At 52.6% G+C, this 25,096-nt stretch overlaps 1 protein-coding gene and 1 non-coding gene across 3 annotated transcripts in view; one reads left to right on the top strand and one right to left on the bottom strand.

Annotated features, from left to right (window-relative positions):
* Positions 1–138, bottom strand: LOC114813427. The gene has a single exon (XR_003761147.1). It is a non-coding gene; the product is annotated as a small nucleolar RNA SNORA7 (small nucleolar RNA).
* Positions 139–9,836: 9,698 nt separating this feature from the next.
* Positions 9,837–25,096, top strand: part of TFEB (transcription factor EB) — a 49,440-nt gene continuing 34,180 nt past the window's right edge. The window contains exon 1 of one of the 2 annotated variants that reach the window (XM_029069837.2): positions 9,837–10,001. The gene's annotated coding sequence lies outside the window, so the exon portion shown is untranslated. Of the gene's footprint in view, positions 10,002–23,446; positions 23,637–25,096 lie in introns of those variants that run through there. The other variant, XM_029069838.2, reaches the window with a different exon arrangement.

Raw genomic sequence — 25,096 nt, 5'->3', positions numbered from 1 at the left:
ATCTGTAGCAGATTGCCTTCCACTTGCTAGCCACTGCCCAAACTAGGAATGGAATGGGCAGGCCTCTGCTTGACTTTCCCTCCCGTAGTCGAGACTGGTAGAGTACTGGAACCTCTCCAGGTGCAACCCTGAGAAGGACTAGAATCATCAGGCACTGCTTAATAAGAAATTGTATTTGTCGCTGTTTGCCCTTGCCTTGTGTTCAAAGCTAGTTTACACTTAATTTCTCAACCTCTCTAGACTGTGAGCTCTTTGTGGGCAGGAAATGTGTCTACTAACTCTGTTGTACTTACCCAAGTGCTTAGTACACTGCTCTGCACACAGTAAGCACTCAATAAATACGACTGATTGATTAAATCATTCATTCAGAAAAATATCCCCTTCTACTCCTCATTAAGCAGAAACTTCTGATCCTTGGCTTGGAGGCTCTCCATCAACTCTCTGACTGGAAGCCCCAGAAAGGGCAGGGATCATGTCTAATTCCCACCTATGTATTCATTCAATAGTATTTATTGAGTGCTTACTATGTGCAGAGCACTGTACTAAGCGCTTGGAATGAACAAGTCGGATTCTATGTATTCTATGTATTCTTTAGAGAAGCAGTTTGTCCTAGTGGAAAGAGCACAGGCCCGGACATCAAAGGACGTAGGTTCTAATCCTGCCTCGGCCACATGTCTGCTGTGTGACCTTGGGCAAGTCACTTCACTTCTCTGGGCTTCATTCACCTCATCTGTAAAATGGGGGGTTAAGACTTTGAGCCCCGCGTGGGACAACTTGATTACCTTGTATCTCCCTCAGTGCTTGGAACAGTGGTTGGCACCTAGTAAACTCATAAAAATACCAGCATTATTATTATTAAAATGGGGATTAAGACTGGAAGCCACATGAGGGACAGGGACTATGTCCAGCCAGATTACCTTGTATCTACCCCATCGCTTAGAGCAGTGTTTGGCACATAGTAAGTGCTTAACAAATACCACGGTTATTATTATTTCCCAGTCCTTAGGACAGTGCTCTGCACACAGTAAGCACTTTATAAATACTACTATTCCCTTTCCTCGTTCATCTCACACTGCAACCCAGCCCACACGCTTTGCTCCTCTGAAGGCAACCTACTCCCTATTCCTGGCTTTCACTCTCTCTCTTGCTGCGGGCCTTTCGTTGAAGCTTTTCCTCTTGTCTGGAACTCCCTCCCACTTCTCGTCTGGCAGGCTACTGCTCTCTCCGGATCTTCAAAATCCTTCTGACATCACATCACCTCCAGAGGACCTTCCCTGAAAAATCTCTCATCTCCCCACCCACTGCTTCTTCAGCACTTTTGCATTACCTAATTATCCCAGTGCCCCACCCCCCACACTTGTGGATATATTTTTAAACTCTGTAGCTTCCACCCTATCAGTCAATTACTTTAGTGTCTTACTACCCCTCTAGTTTGTCAACTCACTGAGTGCAGGGATCATGTCTACTAGGAATAATGTGGCCCCTCGAGTGTTTAGTTTCACACCCTGCACAGATTAAGCGTTCAATCAATCCAGTTGATTGATTAGATTATACTTTATCTTTAATAGGCCTTGGCACAGAGAAAGCACCTAATACCTACCGTAAATGTGTAAAAATGGATTCAGAAAGTGATCCTTTACCTTAGTAGACTCCGTGTATATTCAGGGTGTTATGGGAAAATTGCCTAATACCAACAATAGAAGCAGAGGCAACATTTATTGAGTGCTAACTTGGTGTGATTATGCACTGGGCTAGGTGCTTGAGAAGCAGAGAAGCCTAATGTTCTTGTCTGTCCGTCTCCCCCGATTAGACTGTAAGCCCGTCAAACGGCATGAACTGTCTCTATCTGTTGCCGACTTGTTCATCCCAAGCGCTTAGTACAGTGCTCTGCACATAGTAAGCGCTCAATAAATACTATTGAATGAATGAATGAAGAATGGGAAAGGGCAGGGGAGTGGGAGTCAGAGGACCTGGGTCCCAGTTCCGCCCCTTGCCTACTGTGTGACCTTGTGCGAGTCACTTTTCTTTGCTATGCCTCAGTTTCCTCATTTGTAGAAAGGAGATTCAATACCCTGTGTGGTTCAGTGGAAAGAGCCCGGGCTTGGGAGTCAGAGGTCATGGGTTCGAAGTCCGGCTCTGCCACTTGTCAGCTGTGTGACTGAGGGCAAGTCACTTCACTTCTCGGTGCCTCAGTTACCTCATCTGTAAAATGGGGATTAACTGTGAGCCTCACGTGGGACAACCTGATTACCCTGTATCTACTCCAGCGCTTAAAACAGTGCTCTGCACATAGTAAATGCTTAACAAATACCATCATTATTATTATTACCCATTCTCCCTCCTATTTAGACTGTGGGACAGGGACTGTGTCTGATCTGATTATCTTGTATCTACTCTGGCGCTCAGTACAGCACTTCATTCATTCACTTGTATTTATTGAGCGCTTTCTGTCTGCAGAGCACTGTACTAGGTGTTTGGAAGAGTACAATACAACAATAACACATTCCCTACCCACAACGAGTTTACAGTCTAGAGCAGGGAGAGAGACATTGGTACATAGCAAGAGCTTAACTCCCTCTCAGAATGATGATGATGGTGGTATTTATTAAGCACTTACTATGTGCCAAGCACTGTTCCGGCACCTGGAGAGTTTGCAGTACTCTACCGGTCTTGGCTGGCTACCAAAGGGAGAGTCAAGCAGAGGACTACCCATTTCATTCGTAGCCATCTGCTACGAGTCAAAACTCCCCTGTGCTGGGCAGCAGTGACGTGGGAGAGAGTCAAAGGTGGAGACAAGTTTTCTGTGCAGAAGAAGGCAATGATAAGCCACTTCCCTATTTTTACCAAGAAAACTGTATGGATCCACTACCAGAACGATTGCAGATGGAGGTGGGGCGTTCTGGGAGCGATGTATCCACGGAGTCGCAATGGGTCGGAGACAAATCGACGGCATAAGACAAGACCTTAACAAATATCGCCATGATTATTACTATTGTTACGGAATAACACAGTGACACTTTTCCAGGTCACGTGGGTCTTTCATTATCAACCAATGGTATTTATTGAGCACTTTACTAAGAACATGGGAGAGTGTCATGCGATCGAATTGGCAGACTCGATCCTCGCCAGCTGAAGAGTCCAGGCTGGGGAGAGGACTGCGGGTTGAAGCTCAGACACAGCGAAGTCCTGAAGGGGCTGGCAAAACCAAAGATTAGCCCCGTGGATTGAAGTACTGTCTCAGGGCCTGAGACTGAATCGGGGCTGGGCCAGGTAGGGGCCCGGGCCAGCCGGAGCTGGCTGGGAGCAGAGCCCTAATAACTGTTGGGTTTGACCTCGGGCTGGATTGGGGTTAGACCAGGCTGGGGTGGGGTCTGTGGCTGGGAGATCTCAGCCTGAGGTTAGGATTGAGGGTCCACTCTTCAGGCTGGGGCTGGGCTTGGAAGAGAGGGGGTGGGTTGGGCCTGGAGCAGAGGTGGGGGGGTGGGCTGTGGAACGCTGGACCTCTTCCATAAGGGCTGCAAAACCCCTCTGGCCCCTTGATATCTCAGTCCAATCTGCTTTCAGGCTCATCCATATCAGGGTGTAACACACACACACACCACACACACACACCCCCCCCCCCCCCAATCTTCTTCTCCTTGGTTACGATGAATGCTTCCTTCCTGAGCTCAGGCCTCGGAGACAGAAGGCCATGGGTTCCATTCCTGATCCGCCACTTGTTTGCCGTGTGACCTCTGGAAAGTCACTTCACTTTTTTGTGCCTCAGTTACCTCATCTGCAAAATGGGGATTGAGAATGTGAGCCCCACCTGGGACAGGGACTGTGTCTAACTTGATTTACTTGAATCCACCCCAGTGCTTAGTACAGAGCCTGGAATGTAGTAAGCACTTAACAAATACTATTATTTTGATGATTATTAATTATTATTATCAAGTATTATTCCCACCACTTCAGTCTCCCCAATTGCCACCCCACAGAATCCTAATAGAGTCCTCCAAACTTCTCTGTTTCCCCTCCCAGCCTCCTAACACTCCCACCTCCCAACACACACACATCTTTAACCTCCTGGCATTTTTAGCTCCCACATTTCACAGAGGTGTTTCTTCGGGAAAAACTCCAAGAGAACTTCCTACCCCTAGACTGAGCAGAAAGAAAAGGGAACCAAGCCTCCCTGTGTGCTTCCAGGTTTCCCTCTTTGCTTCCAGGCTGCCTGAGGCTCCGGGAAGGAGGCCTTCCCCGACTAACCCCTCCTTTCTTCCTCTCCCTGACTTGCTCCCTTTATTCATCCCACCTACCAGCCTCACAGCACTTATGTACATGTCTGTAATTTATTTATTTGTATTAACGTCTGTCTCCCCCTCTAAATTGTAAGCTCCATGTGGAAAGGGAACATATCTGTTATATTGTTCTATAGTACTCTCGCAAGCGCTCAGTACAGTGCTCTGCGCACAGTAAGCCCTCAATAAATACGATTCATTCATTAATTCAATAGTATTTATTGAGGGCTTACTATGTGCAGAGCACTGTACTAAGCGCTTGGAACGTACAATTCGGCAACAGAGACAATCCCTGCCCAATAACGGGCTCACAGTCTAAACGGGGGAGACAGATAGCAAAGCACAACAGAACAAAACAAGACCACATCATCAAGATAAACAGAGTCAAGGAAATATACACCTCATTAACAAAATAAATAGGGTAATAAATAATATATACAAAGAAGCACAGTGCTGAGGGGAGAGGAAAGGGGAAGAGGAGAGGGTGGGAGGGGAGGGGGAGCAGAGGGAAAGGGTGGCTCAGTCTGGGAAGGTTTCCTGGAGGAGGTGAGCTCTCACTAGGCCTGACTGCTACGTGTACAGTAAGCACTCACTAAGTTTCAGTGACTGATCGATTATTATTTACTGAGCATTTATTGTGCTTGGGAGAGCAGAGAATAGGTTGAAGACATGATCCCTACCTCAAGGATTACAATCTAACAGGGGAGACAGACCCAAAATAATTTACAGGTAAGAGGAAAAAGTGCTTAAACAGCAGGGTACAAAAATTGATAGGTACAAAAGGAGGTTGTCTACTACAGAGGTTGTGTTGCATAAGGGCCGAGGTCAGGCCAAAGTGCTGAGTTTCTGCAAAACTATTGCACAATTGGTGATAAGTGGGAAGGTGTGATCTGGGAGAAGAGAAACGAATGGGGGAAAGCCTCCTGGAGGAGATGGGATTTCCAAAGGGTTTCGAAGATGGGGAGAGCTGGGGTCTGGTGGATTTGAAGAGGGAGGCAGTTCCAGTCCATGAGTATGAGGCTGGGGAAGGGAGGAATGAGAGCAAGTCCAAGTGAAGAGGTTGGCTTGGAAGGAACAAAGAGGGTGAGCTGGGATGCAGTGGGAGAAGAGAAGAAGAGAGTAGATAACTATGAGGGGGAGAGCCCTAAAGCTAATTGATCAGGAGTCTTTGCTTATCGCGGAGAGAGAAATAGGTCACCACTGGAGGTTTCTGAGGTATGGAGAACAGAACACTCTATTAGGAAAGACCATCTGGGCAGCAGGGTGAAGTACGGACCAGAGAGGGGGGAGACACTGGAGTCAGGGAAACCAATCGTATTTATCGAGCATTGTACTAAGCGTTTGGGAGAGTACAACATATAGTAATTCAACAGACACATTCCCTGCCCACAGTGAGTTTGCAGTCTAGAAGGGGGAGAAACCAGGGAGGAACCTCATCTATCATCCAATCAGGATATAATAAATGCCTGGACAAGCACTTAGTGCAGGGTTTTGAACATAGTAAGTGCTCAATAATATGACTGAATGCATGAATGGACCAGGCTGTGCCCACAGTGCTCTGCACACAGTAAGCGCTCAATAAATACTAGTGAATGAATTTGGAGGGAGAGGAAAGGGAGGATGGACATGATCTCCTGGAACGAGCATGGGTCTGGGAGTATGGGGACCTAGATTCTAATCCCAGCTCCAGCACTTGTCTGCTGACCTTGGGCCGTCACTTAACTTCTCTGGGCCTGTACATGTAAACTTGGCATAGGTACATGGGTACCAATGCCCGCACACAAAAATGCTCAGATATACAGATACTCCCACCCAGGTCAGGACTCTGAACAGAGCAGGGGGCGATCAGTAAATGATGTTATGGAATGCAAAAGTGACTGAGGAAAGGAAACTTCAAGTACAGGGAGTCGCCGACCATTTAGTCCATCAAAGACCCGGCTTAAGCAGCCTGGCCTACTGGACAGAGCGGGGGCCTGAAGGTCATGGGTTCTAATGCCGACTCTGCCATGAGACCTTGAGCAAGTCACTCCACTTCTTTGTACCTTAGTTACTGCATCTGCAAAATGGGGAATTAAAGCTGTGAGCCTGATAATAATAATAATAATTGATAATTATGGCATTTGCCAAGCGCTTACTATATGCCAGTCACTGTACTAAGCACTGGGTGGGACGGGGATTGTGTCCAAGCTGATTTGCTTGTATTTCCCCCAGTTCTCATCTAACCAGGTTACCTTGTAACTACCCCAGAGCTTAGTACAGTGCCTGGCACCAAGTAAGTGCTTAACAAATACCACAACTATTATTATTATTATTACAGTGCCTGGCACCAAATAAGCGCTTAAACATCACAACTGTTATTATTATCATTATTACATTGTCTGGCCCAAAGTAAGCGCTTAACAAATATCAAAACTATTATTATTATTATTATTACAGTGCCTGGCACAAAGTTTAAGTGCTTAAATATCACAACTATTATTATTATTATTGTTATCATTCTTACAGTGTCTGGCACAAAGTAAGCACTTAACAACTATCACAACTATTATTATTATTATCATTATTACAGTGCCTGGCTCAAAGTAAGCACTTCACAAATACCACAACTATTATTAGTATTATCATTATTACAGTGCCTGGCACAAAGTAAGCACTTAACAAATATCACAGCTATTATTATTATTTTTATTATTACAGTGCCTGGCACAAAGTAAGCGCTTAACAAATATCATAGCTATTATTATTATTTTCATTATTACAGTGCCTGGCACAAAGTAAGGGCTTAACAAATATCACAGCTATTATTATTATTTTCATTATTACAGTGCCTGGCACAAAGTAAGCGCTTAACAAATATCATAGCTATTATTATTATTTTCATTATTACAGTGCCTGGCACAAAGTAAGGGCTTAAAAAATATCAGAACTATTATTATTACCACTATTATTATTACAGTGACTGGCACGCAATAAGCGCTTACACGTGGCTCAGTAATAATGTTGGTATTTGTTAAGCGCTTACTATGTGCCGAGGACTGTTCTAAGCACTGGGGTAGATACAGGGTCATCAGATTGTCCCATGTGAGGCTCACAGTTAATCCCCGTTTTCCAGATGAGGTAACTGAGGCACAGAGAAGTTAAGTGACGTGCCCATGCTCACACAGCTGACAGGTAGTAGAGCCGGGATTCGAACCCATGACCTCTGGCTCCCAAGCCCGGGCTCTTTCCACTGAGCCACGCTGCTTCTCAGTGGAAAGAGCCCGGGCTTGGGAGTCAGAGGTCATGACTCCGCCACTTGCCAACTGTGTGACCTTGGGCAAATCACTTCACTTCTCTGTGCCTCAGTACTCTCATCTGTAAAATGGGGATGAAGACTATCTGACTGTCTGTAAGCCCCACATAGGACACCCTGATCACCTTGTATGGTGGCTTAGTGGAAAGAGCCTGGACTTGGGAGTCAGAGGTGGTGAGTTCTAATCCTGACTCTGCCACTTGTCAGCTGGGTGACTATGGGCAAGTCACTTCACTGTGCCTCAGTGACTTCATCTGTAAAATGGGGATTAAGACTTTGAGCCCCTCATGGGACAACCTCATTACCTTGTAACAACCCCAGCTCTTAGAACAGTGCTTTGCACATAGTAAGGACTTAAATGCCATAATTATTATTATTATTACCCCAGCGCTTAGAACAGTGCTTGGCACATAGTAAACGCTTAACAAATACCGTCATTATTATTATAATAACCCCAGTGCTTAGAACAATGCTTGCCACTTAATAAGCGGTTAATAATGTTGGTAATAAGTGACTTGCCCACAGTCACCCAGCTGACAAGTGGCAGAGTCAGGATTCGAACTCATGACCTCTGACTCCCAAGCCCTGGCTCTTGCCACTGAGCCGCGCTGCTTCACAAATACCATCATCATTATTATTACAACCCCAGCGCTTAGCACAGTGCTTGGCGCATGGTAAGCGCTTAACAAATACCATCATCATTATTATTATAACCCCAGCGCTTAGAACAGTGCTTGGCGCATAGTAAGCGCTTAACAAATACCGTCATCATTATTATAACCCCAGCGCTTAGCACAGTGCTTGGCGCATAGTAAGCGCTTAACAAATACCATCATCATTATTATTATAACCCCAGCGCTTAGCACAGTGCTTGGCGCATGGTAAGCGCTTAACAAATACCATCATCATTATTATTATAACCCCAGCGCTTAGAACAGTACTTGGCGCATGGTAAGCGCTTAACAAATACCATCATCATGATTATTATAACCCCAGCGCTTAGCACAGTGCTTGGCGCATAGTAAGCGCTTAACAAATACCATCATTATTATTATTTTAACCCCAGCGCTTAGCACAGTGCTTGGCGCATGGTAAGCGTTTAACAAATGCCATCATCATGATTATTATAACCCCAGCGCTTAGCACAGTGCTTGGCGCATGGTAAGCGCTTAACAAATACCATCATCATGATTATTATAACTCCAGCGCTTAGCACAGTGCTTGGCGCATGGTAAGCGCTTAACAAATACCCTCATCATTATTATTATAACCCCAGCGCTTAGAACAGTACTTGGCGCATGGTAAGCGCTTAACAAATACCATCATCATGATTATTATAACCCCAGCGCTTAGCACAGTGCTTGGCGCATAGTAAGCGCTTAACAAATACCATCATTATTATTATTATAACCCCAGCGCTTAGCACAGTGCTTGGCGCATGGTAAGCGTTTAACAAATGCCATCATCATGATTATTATAACCCCAGCGCTTAGCACAGTGCTTGGCGCATGGTAAGCGCTTAACAAATACCATCATCATGATTATTATAACTCCAGCGCTTAGCACAGTGCTTGGCGCATGGTAAGCGCTTAACAAATACCATCATCATCATGATTATTACAACCCCAGCGCTTAGCACAGTGCTTGGCGCATGGTAAGCGCTTAACAAATACCATCATCATGATTATTATTACAACCCCAGCGCTTAGCACAGTGCTTGGCGCATGGTAAGCGTTTAACAAATACCATCATCATCATTATTATTATAACCCCAGCTCTTGGAACAGCGACTTGTCCATTCCAAGCGCTTAGTACAGTGCTTGGCGCATAGTAAGCGTTTAACCAATACCATCATCATTATTACTGTTATCACCCCAGCGCTTAGAACAGTGACTTGTCCATCCCAAGCGCTTAGTCCTGTGCTCTGCACAGGGTAGGCGCTCAATAAATACTATTGAATGAAAAAATGCTTGGCACGCAGGAAGCCCTTAACAAATACCGTCAGTATCATGATGGTTATCATTATTATTACTTTGCAATGCCATTATTATGAGCGGGCGGCCAGGGGCCGTTGGGCTCAGCAGGAGGACTACAAGTCCCAGGGTGCCTCGCGCGGGGACGGACTCCGCCGGAGGACTACGACTCCCAAGCTGCCCCGCGCCGGCGGGCGGGGAGGGGGGAGGAGGGGGGAGGAGGGAGCGTGCTGCCCCCTGCTGGTGGCGGCGGGCAGCGAGCCGGACGGTGACAGCGGGCGGCGGGGGGCGTCCGGAGCGGGGGTGACCGCCGCGGGGGGTGACCGCAGCCGGGCCGGGCCCGGGGGGCCGCGCCGATCGCAGCGGACAGGCGGCCGAACTCCCCGGGACGGACGGACCGACCCCCCTCAAGTCGCCCGACTCGTCGGAGCGGCCGGACTGCCTGACCTTCACGGGGAGGTGAGCGGGTCGGGGGGCCGGGCTCGCTCCGGACGTCCCGGACAGGTGGGGACCCCCTCCCCCTCCCCCCCCTTCGCCCGGTCCTGTCCTGTCCGGTCCTGTCCTGTGCGGCCCGGTCCTGTCCTGTCCGGTCCGGGCAGCCCGGACGGGGGGCGGAGGCTCCGGGAACTTATGTAAGCGCGCGGGCGGGGCCGGACCCCGGACCCCGGACCTCGGACCCCGGACCCCGGACCCCGGACCCCGGACCCCGGACAGCGGGCAGGGGACGAGCTGGGGGTCTGGGCGCAGCGCTTCTGCTGGGGGCAGGGCCGGTCTGCGGAGCCAAGGGGGGAGGGGAGCGGGAGGAGGGGAGGGGTCCCACCCGTCCGGACCTCTCGGCCCCCGGACAGAGTGAGCCCCCCTTCTGGAGATGACCCCTTCCCCGTCCCCCCCGTTCCGCGGACTGTCCCGTCCCCCTCTCTCCTGTCCTTCTTCCGTCCGTCCCCATCGTCCGCCCCCTCTTCTCCCGGACCCCCTGCTCCTGCCCCTTCCTCCCCTTCCCCCGTCCCTCCCTTCCCCGCCCTCCTGACTGGTCCCGTGTCCCCCCTCCCGACTGTCCCCCGTCCCCGTCCCCTGCTCCTGCCCGCACCCCAAAGTAGCGCCTTGTGGCGACCCCTCCCCAGCCCCTCTCCCTATCCCCCGCCCCCCAGTGTCCCCAAGCTCCTGTCCCTGTCCCAGCCCCCCAGCCCCTCCAGCTCCAGCTCCCCAGTGTCCCCCAGCCCCTCTCCCCGTCACCAGCCCCCCAGCGCCTCCAGCCCCAGCTCCTCAGTGTCCCCCAGGTCCTCTCCCCATCCTCCGCCCCCCAGTCCCTCCATCCCCTGCCCCTCAGTGTCCTCCAGGCCCTCTCTCCATCCTCCGCCCCAGCCCCTCCAGCCCCAGCCCCTCTCCCCGTCCCCAGCCCAGCAGTGTCCCCCAGCCCCTCTCCCCGTCCCCAGCCCCCCAGGGTCCCCCAGCCCCAGCCCCTCCAAGTCCCTAGCTGCCCCCAGCCCCTCTCCCAGTCCCCAACCCCCCAGCACCTCCAGCCCCAGCCCCCCGGTATGGCCCAGCCCCAGCCCCTCTCCCAATCCCCAGCTCCCCCCAGGCCCCCGCCCCCAAGTATAATACTACTACTACTACTAATAGTGATAGTATTTGTTAAGCGTTTACTATGTGCAAAGTGCTGTTCTAAGCACCGACCCCAACCCCCCGACCCCAGCATCCTCCAGCCCCGTCCCCTCTCCCCGTCCCCAGCCTCCCACCCCCTCCCCGCGCGGGTGTCGCCTCGGCCCGGCCTGGCCTGGCCCTGCCCGGCCCGGCCCGGTTGTTTGGCTTCACGCTCGGCTGCGCCAGGGCCACTCCAGGGTCGCTCCGGGGCTGCCACACCAGGTTCCCGCCGCTGCCACCCGGGCCCGCACCACCCTGCACCGCCCCGAGCTCCCGGGATGAGCGGCCCGGCCCCCTGTTCCCCTCCCTCAACCCCACACCCCTTGTCAACCCCCCCCCCCCCCGCAACCATCACACCTGGCAGACAGGTGCTTATTTGACCCCCCCGGGTTCCCTGGACCAACCTTCCACCCCCCCCATCCCCCACCCAGGCCTCACTCTGGCCCTTCTCCCCCAGCCCACCCCTCACTGGACCCCCGTCGGCTCCAAGCCTCTCCCCTAAGGAGAAGACGGACCCCTCTTGCCTCTCTTGTCCCCCTCATCCCCCTTGCCCCCCACCCCCACCTGGCCCTGGCCCAGAGGGGAGGCTTTGGGACTGCGGGCCCAGCCTCCGACCCGGTTCCGCTCCAGGTCGAGGAGGTCCATCGAGGAGACCCCTGTGGCCAGCGGGCACCGAGTCGGCCTCTATGTGCCCAGAGGCTCGGAGGAGGGCAAAATGGGAGTCCAGCCCGGGTGGCCCGGCCCGGGAGGGGGACCTAAGCCACTCTCCCTGGGCTGTGACCTTAACAGCAGCAGGAGGAGGAGGAGGAGGAAGCAGTGGCCTCAGGTCCCAAGGGACTCTCCTCCTCCTCTCTCTACCCAGCGGGGGAGACATCCTGTAACTGGGGGAGCCGGAGGCCCGCCGGGAGACTCAGACTGGGGGTGTGACAGCCACTACCGCCTCCCACCTTACTCCCTCCCCCCACTGGGCCACACTGAGCCTCATCTGGATGTGGATGGCTCTGTCATTGTGAACTCGCCTTCCCCCTTGGCTCCAGAAACTGCAAGGAAAGGGACAGCGTTGCCCAGTGAGCGGGGCAAGGGCACTGTTTTGGGCTTTAAGACTCCTGGGATGTTTGTCTGGGTTTGTTGTGGACTTGCTATGTGATGATAGGGCCAGTTCCTTACCCTTTCTAGGCTTGTTTTGCCATCTTCCTTGCAGAAAGAATGGTGTGCTCCCCTCCGGGCCCCAAGGCCGCTGGGTACCCTGGGTGCCCGAGCCCACCTGTTGCCTACCAGAGGGCAGTTGGCCCCTCGGCGGGGGTGGAGGGCCTGCAAGACTGTTTGCTGACCTCCCCGGGAGCTGTCTTCCACAGCCGTGGGGTGGGGGGACTCTGTGATAGGCAGGTGGACAGCGAGGCTGTTGGGGCTGGGACAGTCCTCTGGTTTGGAGTGAAAGGACCCTGGGGATGGGGGTTGCTAACTGGGCAAGGTTTAATCCAGACCGGGCAAGGTTGCCGAGGACAGATTGACTGGAGGGAGGAGGAGTAGGCAGAGCCACAGGCCCTGTCTTGGACAGGTGGAGATCCTGGTTGGAAGGGGGCGGGGGAGGGGTCTGAGTCAGGGGTGCAGTGTCAGGGCAACAGTTTGAAGGTCACTCAAATGGTGGGGGTAGGGATTCTGTCTGGGGCAATGCCTGGGGGGAGCCCAGTTGGGGTTCATGGACTCCTTTCCTTGGAGCCCATTTGCCTGCTTGCTGGGTATCCAAGAACTGCTTGGGGGAGTGGCAGGGTCTGGCCAAGGGGGAACTTTTCCTGGGGCTCGCGTCAGTCCCGCTTCGAGGGAGGGAGATAAAGTGTTTTTTTGGCGGGGGTGGGAGGGACCCTCGCTCCTTGGACTTTTTCTGAAATGACTTTGTTATCGCTAGAAAGGCCAAAACTGTTCGAGTTCAGAGATTGAGGAGAAGCTGTGTGGCTTAGTGGAAAGAGTACTGGCCTGGGTTCTAATCCTGCCTCCACCAATTGTCTGATGTGTGATCTTGGGCAAGTCACTTCACTTCTCTATGTCTCAGTTCCCTCCAGTGTAAAATGGGGATTACAACTGTGAACCCTATGTGAGGCAAGGACAGTGTTCAACCTAATTAGCCTGTATCTACCCCACCACTTAGAACAGTGCTTGGTGCAAAGTGCTTCACAAATACCATTAAAAAAATCGTTTAGCCGCTGCACCTGGACCCGTCCAGACACCTGCCGTAGCACCGACTTCTGTCTTTCCTTGAAAAACCCAAATCCCTTTTTGGTTGGAAAAAGAACTTGGGACGCTGCAAGGAGGCAGATCGGGTTTGGGTTCCTTTTCATTCAGTCGTATTTATTGAGCACTTACTATGTGCAGAGCCTAGTCGTCCAACTCCAAGAAGGGCCCCGCATAGGCCTCCTTGCTGGGTGTAGAGATGACAGAGGGCCCAGATCTGGGGCCCGTTCAATGTGATTGGCCTCTGGGCAACTCCCAGAAGCTCTGGGCTGGCTGCACATCCGCAGCAGAGTCCCTGCAAGGCAAAGCCTGGGCCACTTGCAGTCTCCTTCCCTGTCTCCCTCCTCTCTTCCCAGACTCTCAGAGGCCCTGGTAGCCAGAAGCCCAGCTTATCTCTTTTCAGTGGGCGACTCAGGGGCTTGTATGGGGCCGCCGGAGCCCCTCCACAACAGACCGGCATGATGCTTTTCTGGAGGGGCTGACATTGGAGTATGACTCCAGAATCCCCCATCAGTTTGGCAAACCTCAGGCCCTTAGTGCTTTCGGGAGATCAGGAGGGACTGGTCGCTGTCTGATTTCTGGGCACTGGAGTTCTGTGGGCCCAGGGTCCTGGGGCAGATGGGATTCCTAGGCACCCCCTAGGCCTTTGGGAGCATCCTCCAAACTGCCCCTCACCCGAGAGTTCCAGGAGGTCTCGTTGGGACCACTGCGGTCTGGGAAGACCCAGGCCAGGTCAGACCTTCCCAGAGTGCCTGGGCCAGGCTGATTGAAACCCAATCTGGCTGTCGATGTGGCATCAGAGGCAGAACAGCCGCTATCCTCCCCGCACGCCCCACCCGCCCAGGCTGTAAGCTCGATGTGGGCAGGGAATGTGTCTGTTTATTGTTGTATTGTACTCTCCCAAGCATTTAGTACAGTGCTCTGCACACGGTGAGCGCTCAATAAATGCAATGGAATGAATGCTCCATGCAGAGCCAGGCCGGGCCCCCATTGGGCTGCCTCCTCTCCCAGGATTGGAGGATTGGCCCTGGCAGGGATTCTGGTTTCTCCACCAGCGGCTGCTGCCGGTCCCCCGGTGCTGGCTGGCCACGCCGGGGGTGTCCTGCAACCGGGGGGACCCTGGGCTGGGGGAACCCTGAGGCCGAGAGGCTGGTTCCTTGGGGATGATGCTTTCCAGCGACCTGAGCTGACTCAGGCTGACTCACGACTGCCTCATGCAGACGGCGCCTCCGCCTCCCCGGCTGGGCCCTGGGACATTTATGAGGAACTTTGTAACTCTGAAAGTCAGTTTGCTCAGGATTTTACGGTACCGCCAAGCAGACGACCTGGCTGAGGCTGCCTGAACACCAGGGTCTGGCTGACAGTGTCCCCAGTGTCCCCCCCGTATTTTCCCCCGCTCCAGTTCTGCAATGTTCTTTCAGTGGGTGCATTGCTCGACCAAAGAGTCTGAGCAGGACTTTCCTCCCACCCTGAGAGCAAGGCTTCCAGGCCCTGCTTGACTTGGGAACAGGCCCTTTCTCTGAGACTGACAGATCACTCTCCTCCGGGATGGGGCGGGCGAGGGGGTGGGTGTTGGAGGGTGAATTTCTTCTGGGGCCGTGGGTGGTCAGAAGTCTCCTTTGAAGACAGCTTTCCGCTCCCCTTAGAACCAGTCACCCGGAGGCCAGCAGGGCCCCTCCCACCCTTGGCATCCGGGGCCTAGGACCTGGGCAACCAGGCTGCCCTCTGCCCCTCCTCCTCGCCCCCCTCGGGCCTTTCCCGCTGCCCCATGGGAGATGCCAATCCCCTGAGCTGCAGGCAGCTGAGGGGGAGGAAGATAAAGCTGCCATGGAGCAGGAGCCCTGGACTGTGGGTCTTATCTTGCCAACAGGAAGTGCATTGTGTGGGGTGGGAGGGGGAGTAGGGCTAGAGATTCCTCCCTGGGGGGGAGATTCAGGGGAGGCAGGAACATATCCTGCTTCCTGCCCGTTTTCTCTCTGTGGGGCTTGAATTGAGCGAGCGTATTTTGGGGTCTCAAGGTGGAATTTGGGGATGGAGACTCCGGGGGGGGGGTCAAAAAGAGGAAAGAGGTTCAGGGAGGGGGCAGATGGAGGGAGAAAGAGTGGGAGCAGAAGTGCTAGGAGGGTGCTACCTGTTATGTGACCTTGGGCAAGTAACTTAGTTTCCTCATTTGTAAAATGGGGATAAACTATCTTATTAATTTTTAAAATGGTATTTGTTAAACGCTTACTCTGGACCAAGCACTGTACTAAGGACTGGGTAGATTCCAGGTAATCATATGGGGTTTACAGTCTAGAGAAGAGGGAGAATAGGTATTGAATCCCCATTTTTCAAATGAGGATACAGGGGTACAGTTGAATGACTTGCCAGTCGCTCCCTTTATTCATCCCTCCTCCCAGCCCCATGGCACTTATACATATATATATATATGTATATATATATATATCTGTGGTTTATTTATTTATATTAATGTCTGTCTCCCCTCTAGGCCATAAGCTCGTTGTGGCAGGGAATGTGTCTGTTATATTGTCAATCATATTTATGGAGCGATTACTGTGTGCAGAGCACTCTACTAATCACTTGGGAGACTACATTGTAATAATGTAACAGGCACATTCCCTGTACACAAGGAGCTTACAGTCTAGACGAGAAGGCGGATATTAATGTAAATAAAATACAGATAAATATCTAAGTGCTGAGGGCCTGGGAGAGGGGATGAATAAAGCGAGCAAGTCTGGGCGACCCAGAAGGGAGTTGAAGAAAGGGAAAAGAGGGCTTAGACAGGGAAGGCCTCTTGAGGAGATGTGCCTTTAATAAGGCTTTGAAGCAGAAGGAAGAGTAATTGTCTGTTGGATATGAGGAGGGAGGGTGTTGCAGGCCAGAGGCAGGACATGGGTGAGAGGTCAGTGATGAGATAGACGAGATCAGGGTACAGCGAGAAGGTTAGCATTAGAGGAATGAAGTATGTGGGCTCTTTTATATTGTACTCTCTCATGCACTTAGTACAGTGCTCTGCACATAGTAAGTGCTCAATAAATATGATTGTTTGATTGATTGCCTAAGGTCACTCAGGAGGCAAGGGATTAGAACCCAAGTCCCCTGACTCTCAAGTCTATTCTCTTTCCACTAGACCACATTGCTTCTCAGACCTTTTCATACCTGTTTTCCTGACTTAGACAGTAAGCTCTTTGTGGAACAGGGACTGCTTCAGACCTGATTATCTTATTTTTGCCCCTGTGCTTAGCACGGTGCTGAGTACCTAGTAAGTGCTTCACAAGTACCATTACTATTATTATTGTTATCATCAGAGAGAGGGGAAGAGGAGTTCAGAGGGGACAAAAAAGAAAGGACATTCATCCATCTAGCCAGCACTAGATCCTCCTTTATCTGCTGCCATCACAGCCACAGCCCAGACAATCAATCGCATCTATTGAGCGCTTACAGTGTGCAGAGCATTGTACTAAGAGCTTGGGAGAGGACAATATTATAGGCCACAACACAGCTGTGACCACAACTCACTAACCCCAGCGGGGCAGAGTGAGAGTTGAGAAGAGTAGAGAGTCCTGGTGATGGCGGGGGTGACCCAGTGGAGTTGGGGGCTGCAAGCCTTCAGTGGGTGGGCATTTGCCTCCTCACCTTGGCTCAGCCCCAGGGTCTGGAGAGGCAGGGGGGCCACACCCTGGCCCTCGAACTCAAGACTGGCACAATCAATCAATCACTGATATCTACTGAGCACTTATTGCATTAAGCACTTGGGAGAGTCCAAGATAACAGAGTTGGTAATAATAGTAATTGTGGTATTTGTTAAGCACTTACTATGTGCCAGGTACTCTTCTAAGCAATGGGGTAGACACAAGCTAATCAGGTTGGACACAGTCCCCGTCCCACGTAGGGCTCAAAGTCAGTCCCATTTTATGGATGAGGTTAACTGAGGCCTAGTGCAGTGACTTGCCCAGGGTCACACAGCAGACAACTGGCAGAACCAACATTAGAACCCAGGTCCTTCTGACTCCCAGGCCCATGCTTTATCCACAAGGCCATGCTGGTATGTATTATGGTATTCATTAAGCACTTACTATGTGCCAGGCACTGTACTAAGCACTGGGATGGATTTCAGGAAATCAGGTTGGACCTAGTCCCTGTCCCAGGTGGGGCTCACAGTCCCAATCCCCATTTTACAGATGAGATACCTGAGGCCCAGAGAAGTGAAATGACTTGCCCAAGGTCACAGAGCAGACATTGGCAGAGCTGGGATTGGAACCCATGACCCTCTGACTCCCAGGCCCGTGCTCTATTCACTCCGTTTCCCTGCGCACAAGGAGCAGCCAGTCTCTGGGAGAGCTGGAAATAGCCGGGACCAGCTGGCAGAAGAAAGGACGAGTGCTCGGGTGTACAGGCTGGGGCCTGGGCCACTGCAAGCTGAAGCTGGACTGGGCACCAGGACCTGGCAGCACCCAGAGGGCATGTAGGGCTGACACACCTGAAGGAGCCCCCATGGGGCATTGGCTGGGTGAATGTGTTCCTGTGCCCTCGATGACAGAAAGCTTCAACTTGCCCCCCTGTTGGGTGTGTGTCTGGCCTCTGTCGGGCAGGGAAGGCCAGTTGGGTCCACTGAGGTTCATTTGAGGGACAGGGACCCTCCCTGTCCCAGTCGCGCTGGACCTCGCCGCTGCCTGGGCTCGGTCCCTCAGCTGGCCGTCGGGCTGCTCCTTCGGGGACTCCCGCCACAGAGCCTCATGGCTCTGCTGGCTGCCACTGTCAGTCTTGGAGTGACAGTAAGCCTGCCCACCCACTCGGCTGGCACCCGTGTCTGGCCCTGAGAGTGGGGGGCTGGGGCTGCCAGGGGTGGGGGACCCTACAGGACAGGGTGGTGGTCTGTGGGGCTTGGGCAGGGCCGAGGGGAGGGGGGGGAGGTTGCTTTCCCCTGTTGGAAGAGGGGAAGTCTCAGTCTGTCCTTTGCTTGTTTATTATTGGGTCTGAGCAACAGCTGCAGCTCTCCTCACACTGCATGAACCCACCCCTGGCCTGACACCCTGCAGGGGGGAGGCGGGAGTTCTCCCGCTCCCTCTTCCTCAGAAGGAGGCAGAGGGGACCCCATTTCTGGAGGGAGGGGCTCGGTCCTCCATGGGTTCGATTCCAACCTGCCCTCACTGCCCTTGGTATGGAGGAGAAGCAGAGAGAGCGTCAGTCCCGGGATGGGGAGGGGGTGGGCTGCAGGATGCTCTCCCCTCCCCCTTCTCTACCCCTCTCACCTCCTCACCCGGCTCCACCTCTTGGATCCTGGGGGCATCGATGCCTGACGGTAGCGGGGGGCTTGTGGTTCCCATGGCCCCGTAGGAAATCCCCATGTGATCCCATCTCCTTGGCACCAGTGGTGACCTCCAGAAAGGAGGCACCTGCCCAAGCCCCAACCGGAGCGGAGGGCTGACAGAGATGGGTCAGAGGCCTGGGTGGGGGAGCCTTTTCAGGTGCCCAGAGATTCCAGGGGCTAAAGGCGAAGCTCGTGGCCTCTGACCTGGCTGCCTGGCAGCAGCGAGCGGCCCGCGGATCTGGGATGCCTGTGCTAAATCAGTCCCGGTGACTCAGGGCTCACTGGCACTGCCCGCTGCCCGGTTCCTGCCTTCCTCTTGGGCCCTAATTTGCCCAGCTCTCTGCCTCAACCGCTATGTAAGGAACTAGCTTTCTCCAACTACCCCAGGAAGTCCCTGCTGCTGCCCTCCCTGGGCCGATGGACAACCCTTTGGCCTCTGCAACAGGGAGGGTGAGCAACTCGGGTAGGAGGCGAGACGGAAAAGGTGAGGGTTCTTCCGTCTGGGAAGGCGAAGGCTGAGAGAGAGGGGATATGATTGATGAGTCAGAAGAACCTGGGTTCTAATCCTGGCTTTGCCACTTGCCTTCAGTGTGACCTAGGGCAAGTCACTTCACTTTTCTGGGCCTCAGTTACCTCATCTGTTAAATGGGGATTAAGACTGTGAGCCCCATGCGAGACTTGGACTGTGTCTAACCTGATTAGCATGTGTCTATCCTAGCACTTAGAACGTTGTCTGGTTCATAGTAAGCCCCTAAAATATACCATTAAAAAAAAATAGTCACTGTGGTAATAATAATAGTTGTGGTATTTGTTAAGCGCTTACTGTGTGCCAGGCACTCAAATAAGCTTATAACTCAAATAAGGTAGTTATAGGGTACTTGAGTTGGACACAGTGACAGTCCCACAGTGATCTTAATCCCTATTATATATTTGAGGTAACTGAGGCACAGAGAAGTGAAGTGAGTTGCCCAAGGTCACACAGCAGACAAGTGGCAGAACTAGGATTAGAACCCAGGTCCTTTTGACACCCAGACTGGTGCTCTGTCCACTAGGCCATGGAGGTGCCAGGCAGGTGGGGGCACCTGGAATTTATGGGCCTGGGAAGCAGTCCCCGCCAGAAATATCCATGTGTTCAGGAATGGGCTGGATGAGAAGTCACCGTTGGTTTACTACAGTGAAGGGGGAGGGGTGTTTGAAGGCTCAAAAAGTTTTTAAATAGACAAGTAGATGATAAGTCCTTGTTGGGCCAATAGAGGGAAATATGATAATTGTGGTATTTGTTATGTACTTATTACGTGTTAAGCACTGTACTAAGCACTGAGATAGGTACAAGACACAGTCCCTGTCTCACCTAAGGTTTAGAATCTAAGGGGGACGGAAAAGAGGTATTTAATCCCCATTGTACAAATGACGCCCAGAGAGGTTAAGTGGATGGCCCAAGGTCACACAGCAGGCAAGCGGCAGAGCCAGGATTAGAACTTGGGTCCTCTGACTCAGTCCCACTCTCTTTCCTCTAGGCCACCCCAGGAAAAGTTGAGGATTTGGGTGGTCCATCCAAAACCATGAGGATGGCCATTTAGGGGGGGCAACTGCCACTCTGTCCCTCCTAATACCCTCTGATGCCTCAGTTAAAAATAATAATAATAATAACGATTATTATTATCATAGTATTTGTTAAGTGCTTACTATGTGCCAGGCACTGTACTAAGCGCTGGGGTGGATACAAGCAAATTGGATTGGACCCAGTCCCTGTCCCACATGGGACTCATGGTCTCAATCGCCATTTTACAGATGAGGTAACTGAGGCCCAGAGAAGTGAAGTGACTTGTCCAAGGTCACACAACAGACATATGGCAAAACCAGGATTAGAACACATGGCCTCCTGACTGGCAGGCCCGTGCTCTATCCACTACACCATGCTGCTTTCCAAATCTGAGCTGGTTGGACTAGGGGTCCGACCCATTGTGGCCCTACTAATGGGCTGATGTCTATAGTGGCCTGGGATCGCTCCTCTCCCTCTCTTGCCCCTGTGGACTTTCAGCTTCTGATTCAGGAGGGTCTAGGGGACCCTCCCCAAGCACCTGACAGTGTCAGTTCGGAGCACCCGTGATGGAGACAAGGTGGTCCGAGCAACTTTTAAGAGACAGTTGTGGGGGTCAAATCAGAACCCCCAGGTGGGTGGGGTGGCATGGTGGGACGGAGAGGGCTGACCAGTGGCTGGGGGTGAGAGGCACACAGTCTCGCCACACCCCTCTCTACTTTGGTTCTGTGGGTTCACAGAGCTCAAGAGGGTGCCTAGCTATGGAGTTCCAGTTTGATAATAATTGTGTTCAGTCACTTAATCGTATTTATTGAGTGCTTACTGGGTGCAGAACACTGTACTATGGGCTTGGGAAAGTACAACGTAATAAACAGTGACATTCCCTGCCCACAGTGAGCTTATGGTCTAAAGCGGGGGAGACAGTCATCAATACAAATAAATAAAATTACAGATATATATATAAGTGCTGTGGGGCGGAGCGAGGAGGGAAGAGCAAAGGGAACGAGTCAGGAAGACGCCGAAGGGAATGGGAGATGAGGAAAAGTGGGACTTAGTCTGGGAAGGCCTCTTAGAGGAGATGTGTCTTCAATAAGACTTTGAATGGGGAGAGAGTAACTGTCTGTTGGATTTGAGGAGGGAGGACAATCCCGGCCAGAGGCAGGATGTGGGCTAGGGGTCAGCAGCAAGACAGGTGAAATTGAGGCACCATTGAAATTGAGTGTCAATGTTAATATTTATTGTGTGCTAACTGTGCTTACTAAGTGCTCGGGAGAGTGCAATACAAGAGTTGGTAGGCATGTAACCTGCCTACAAGTTCACAGTCTGAAGGAGGAGGAGACGGCATTAATAGAAATAAATATATTATGGATATGTTCATTAGTGGTGTGGGGGCTGAGGGTGGGGTGACTATCAAGTTCCTGAAGGGTCCAGATCTAGCTGCATAGGCAAGTCAGAAGGGAGAGGGAGTAGGAGAGAAAAGGGCTTAATCATTCCTTCAATCACACTTGTCGAGTGCTTACTGAATGCATAGCACTGAACTAATCGGGGAAGGCCTCTTGTTAAACCTCTACTATGTGCTGAGCACTATGACAGGTACAAGATAATCAGATCAGACTTAGTCCCTGTCCCACATGGGGCTTGCAGTCTAAGGTGGCGGGGTGAGGAGAACAGGCATCGAATCCCCATTTTGCAGATGAAGAAATTGAGGCATATGAAGTAAAGTGACTCATCCAAAATCACACAGCAAGCAAGCGGCAGAGCTGGGATTAGAACGTGGGTCTCCTGACACCCCATCCTGTGCTTTTAACCACCAGTTCACGCGGTGGCAGGCTGCACCCAATGGGGAACTAGCACTCCAGGGCCTTAGTCAATCGCTTACTACAGTGCTGTGCACACAGTAAGCACTTAATAAATACGATGGAATGAATAGTCAACCCTTGTTCCCAAGGGCGAGTGGGCCCCTTCCAAGCAAGATGCCAGAGCTATTGGGGAAGAGCCGCTGGCCAAGGGGGGAGGCGGTGGGCTACGACCTTTGCTGTGTGTCATTGTGTTCCTTGGACTAAAGGAAGTCCCAGCTGTGAGCGGAGCCAATGGCACTTATTTACCTTCATTCATTCCCTGAAATGTATTTATTGAGCGTTTACTGCGTGCAGCACACTGTACTAAGCCCTGGGAGAATACAATATGAAACAGACAGACACGTTCCCTGCCCACAAGAAATTTACCTGAGCCTCACCTGAGGATTCCAAGGGGGTGGGAACGTCGGGGCTGCCTGCCTTGGGTTCAAGGATGGGGAGCCACAGCTTTGAGAGCCCGGGAGACCCTCACATAGGGATGGGTGCAAGTCCCAGGAGCTGGGAGGAGGGTGAGCCCTGAGGGAAAGTCTTGGGTGCTGGGAGCAGAACAAGCACTAGGTGCAAATCCTGGTACTGGGAGAAGGATGAGCATTGAGGGAAAGTCCAGGGAGGAGGATGAGCACTAGATGGAAGTCTTGGATGCTGGGAAAAGGACAACTGTGAGCTCTGATTGACAATAATAATAACTGTGCTATTTGTTAAGTGCTTACTTCTTGCCAGACACTGTACTAAGCGCTGGGGTTGGACACAGTCCTTGTCCCATGTGGGGCTCAGTCACAATCCCCATTTTAGAGATGAGGTAACTCAGGTGAAGTGAAGTGACTTGCTCAAGGCCACACAGCAGACAAGTGGAGGAGCTGGGCTTAGAACCCGTGACCTTCTGACTCTCAGGCCCCTGCTCTATCCACTAGACCGTGCTGCTGCTTACTGGCAGGGAACGTTTCTACCAACTGTGTTGTATCGTACTCTCCCGAGCCCTTGGTACAGTGCTCTGTACCCAGTAAGAGCTCAATAAATACCACTGATTGATTGATTGAGCACTGAAGGAAAGTCCTGGGTGCTGGGAGCAGGATGAGCCCTGAGAAGGGCCCTGTAGGAGGGTTGGGCCTGGCTGGGCCAGGCCAGGTTTGAGCGGAACTGCCCTCAGGGCCAGGGCTGGCAGTCATGCCGGGTGGCCAAGCTGGGTGGCCGCCAGAGGAGTGTGTGGGACGAGGCCCGAGGCGGAGGACCCCGCTCCTGTGAGCACGGGGGCCCTCTGGGCCCGTGGTTTATTCTGGGCCATTAGTAATCCCCGGTCACATTTGCAGCTCGGAGCAGCTTGTGCAACTTCCTCTCCCAGGGCCGCTGGTGCTGGGCCGGGCCTGGGCCGGAGTCGAGAGAATGAGGAAACTGGAGGGCGGCCGGAGGGGCTGTGGGTGCTGCCCGGGCACCGAGGAGGGGCCGCGGCCCCCCGTGCCCACCCCCCGTAGGATCTGAATTCCCGCACCCCCATTGACCGGCTTGGGACAGACTCTCAGGTAGGGAGGGGGGCCTGGAGCGGGCTGCAGGCGGAGGACTTTGGGGGACCCTGGGGGTCGGTGGTGGAGGGGTGGGGTGGGAAAGGGCAAAGGACCAAGAAGAGACTGGTGGGTGTGGGTGAGGGGTAGTGTCAGACAAAACCCTCTGGGATTGAGATCTCTTTGTGGGCAGGGTATGTGTCTGTTTTTTGTCACATTGCACTCCCAAGCACTTAGTACAGTGCTCTGCATACTGTAAGCGCTCAATGAGTACGACTGACTGAGATAGAGCTTGGGCTTGGGGAGGGGATGGCTTCTGACCCCCTGGGAACCATCTTTGGAGGGAGCATCGGCTGTGGAGCTGGGACGGAGGTGGGCCAGGGTTCTGGATCCCATCTTGTGGTGGGAACATCGAGGGTGATGTCGGATGGGGCCCATCCCTTCAGCCCACCCCACTGGAACTCCTGGTTGGGGATTTGCTGAAGGGTGTGAGAAGCAGCTTCATGCGTTCCCTGGACACTCTTTCTTCCCCTTCCCTCTTCTGGGCTACTTAGGCCTCTCCAAGTTTCCTGCGGGTTGCTTCTCTGCCTGGGTTCCTTGTCCCTCTCAGCTCCGGAGGGGTCTGGGCTGGCCAGACTGGGCTGGTTCCTGCCGGTGTGGATTGGTTTCTCACCTGGGCTGGTGCCTCTGCCTCCCCAGAGAGCCCGAGCTGGCCCCTTTAGAGCGAGAGGTGGAAATGAAAGGGCTGGGGTGGGTCATAAGGAGATTAAATGTGGGGCTGGGGGAGGGGAGGGGGAGATACAGGGCTCTGGACTAATGGGCAATAGAGAGGGGTGTTAGTCCTGTCCCTAACCCTTTGGATTCTCTTGGAATTAATAGTAATAATAATAATGATGGCATTTGTTAAGCACTTATTATGTGCCAAGCACTGCACTAAGCTTTGAGGTGGATACAAGCAAATCGGGCTGGAGACAATTCCTGTCCCACATGGGGCTCACAGTTTCGATCCCCATTTTCAGATGAGGTAACTGAGGCCCAGAGAGGTTAAGTGACTTGCCTAAGGTCTCACAGCAGACAAGTGGCAGAGCTGGGATTAGAACCCATGACCTCCTGACTCCCAAACCCGTGCTTTATCTACTATACCATGCTGCTTCTCCGTCAGGGTGCAGGCTCTTGGAGGGGTCAGGACGCTGGAGCAAGGTGGGGGGCTCAATGCGGGCCTGAGCCTAAGCCTTTGTCCTCAGGCTTGGCTGACCACCAAGGGGGATCCGCTGCTGGGCTGGGAGGGCAGCGGAGGGCTGGGTCGGGGGGGACACCATTGCCTGGGGGGTCTGTTTTCAGTTAGTCGTATTTATTGAGCACTTACTGTGTGCAGAGCGCTGTACTAAGTGCTTGGGAGAGTACAATACAACAATAAACAGATACATTCCCTGCCCACAACGAGCTTCCAGTGTAGAGTCCAACTGGGTCTGGCTCTCACC

This window comes from Ornithorhynchus anatinus, chromosome 7 (assembly GCF_004115215.2).
Source record: "Ornithorhynchus anatinus isolate Pmale09 chromosome 7, mOrnAna1.pri.v4, whole genome shotgun sequence".
NCBI classification, from domain to species: domain Eukaryota; kingdom Metazoa; phylum Chordata; class Mammalia; order Monotremata; family Ornithorhynchidae; genus Ornithorhynchus; species Ornithorhynchus anatinus.
The sequence above is the reverse complement of the archived record's forward strand: the minus strand, read 5'-3'. Positions and strand labels throughout refer to the sequence as shown.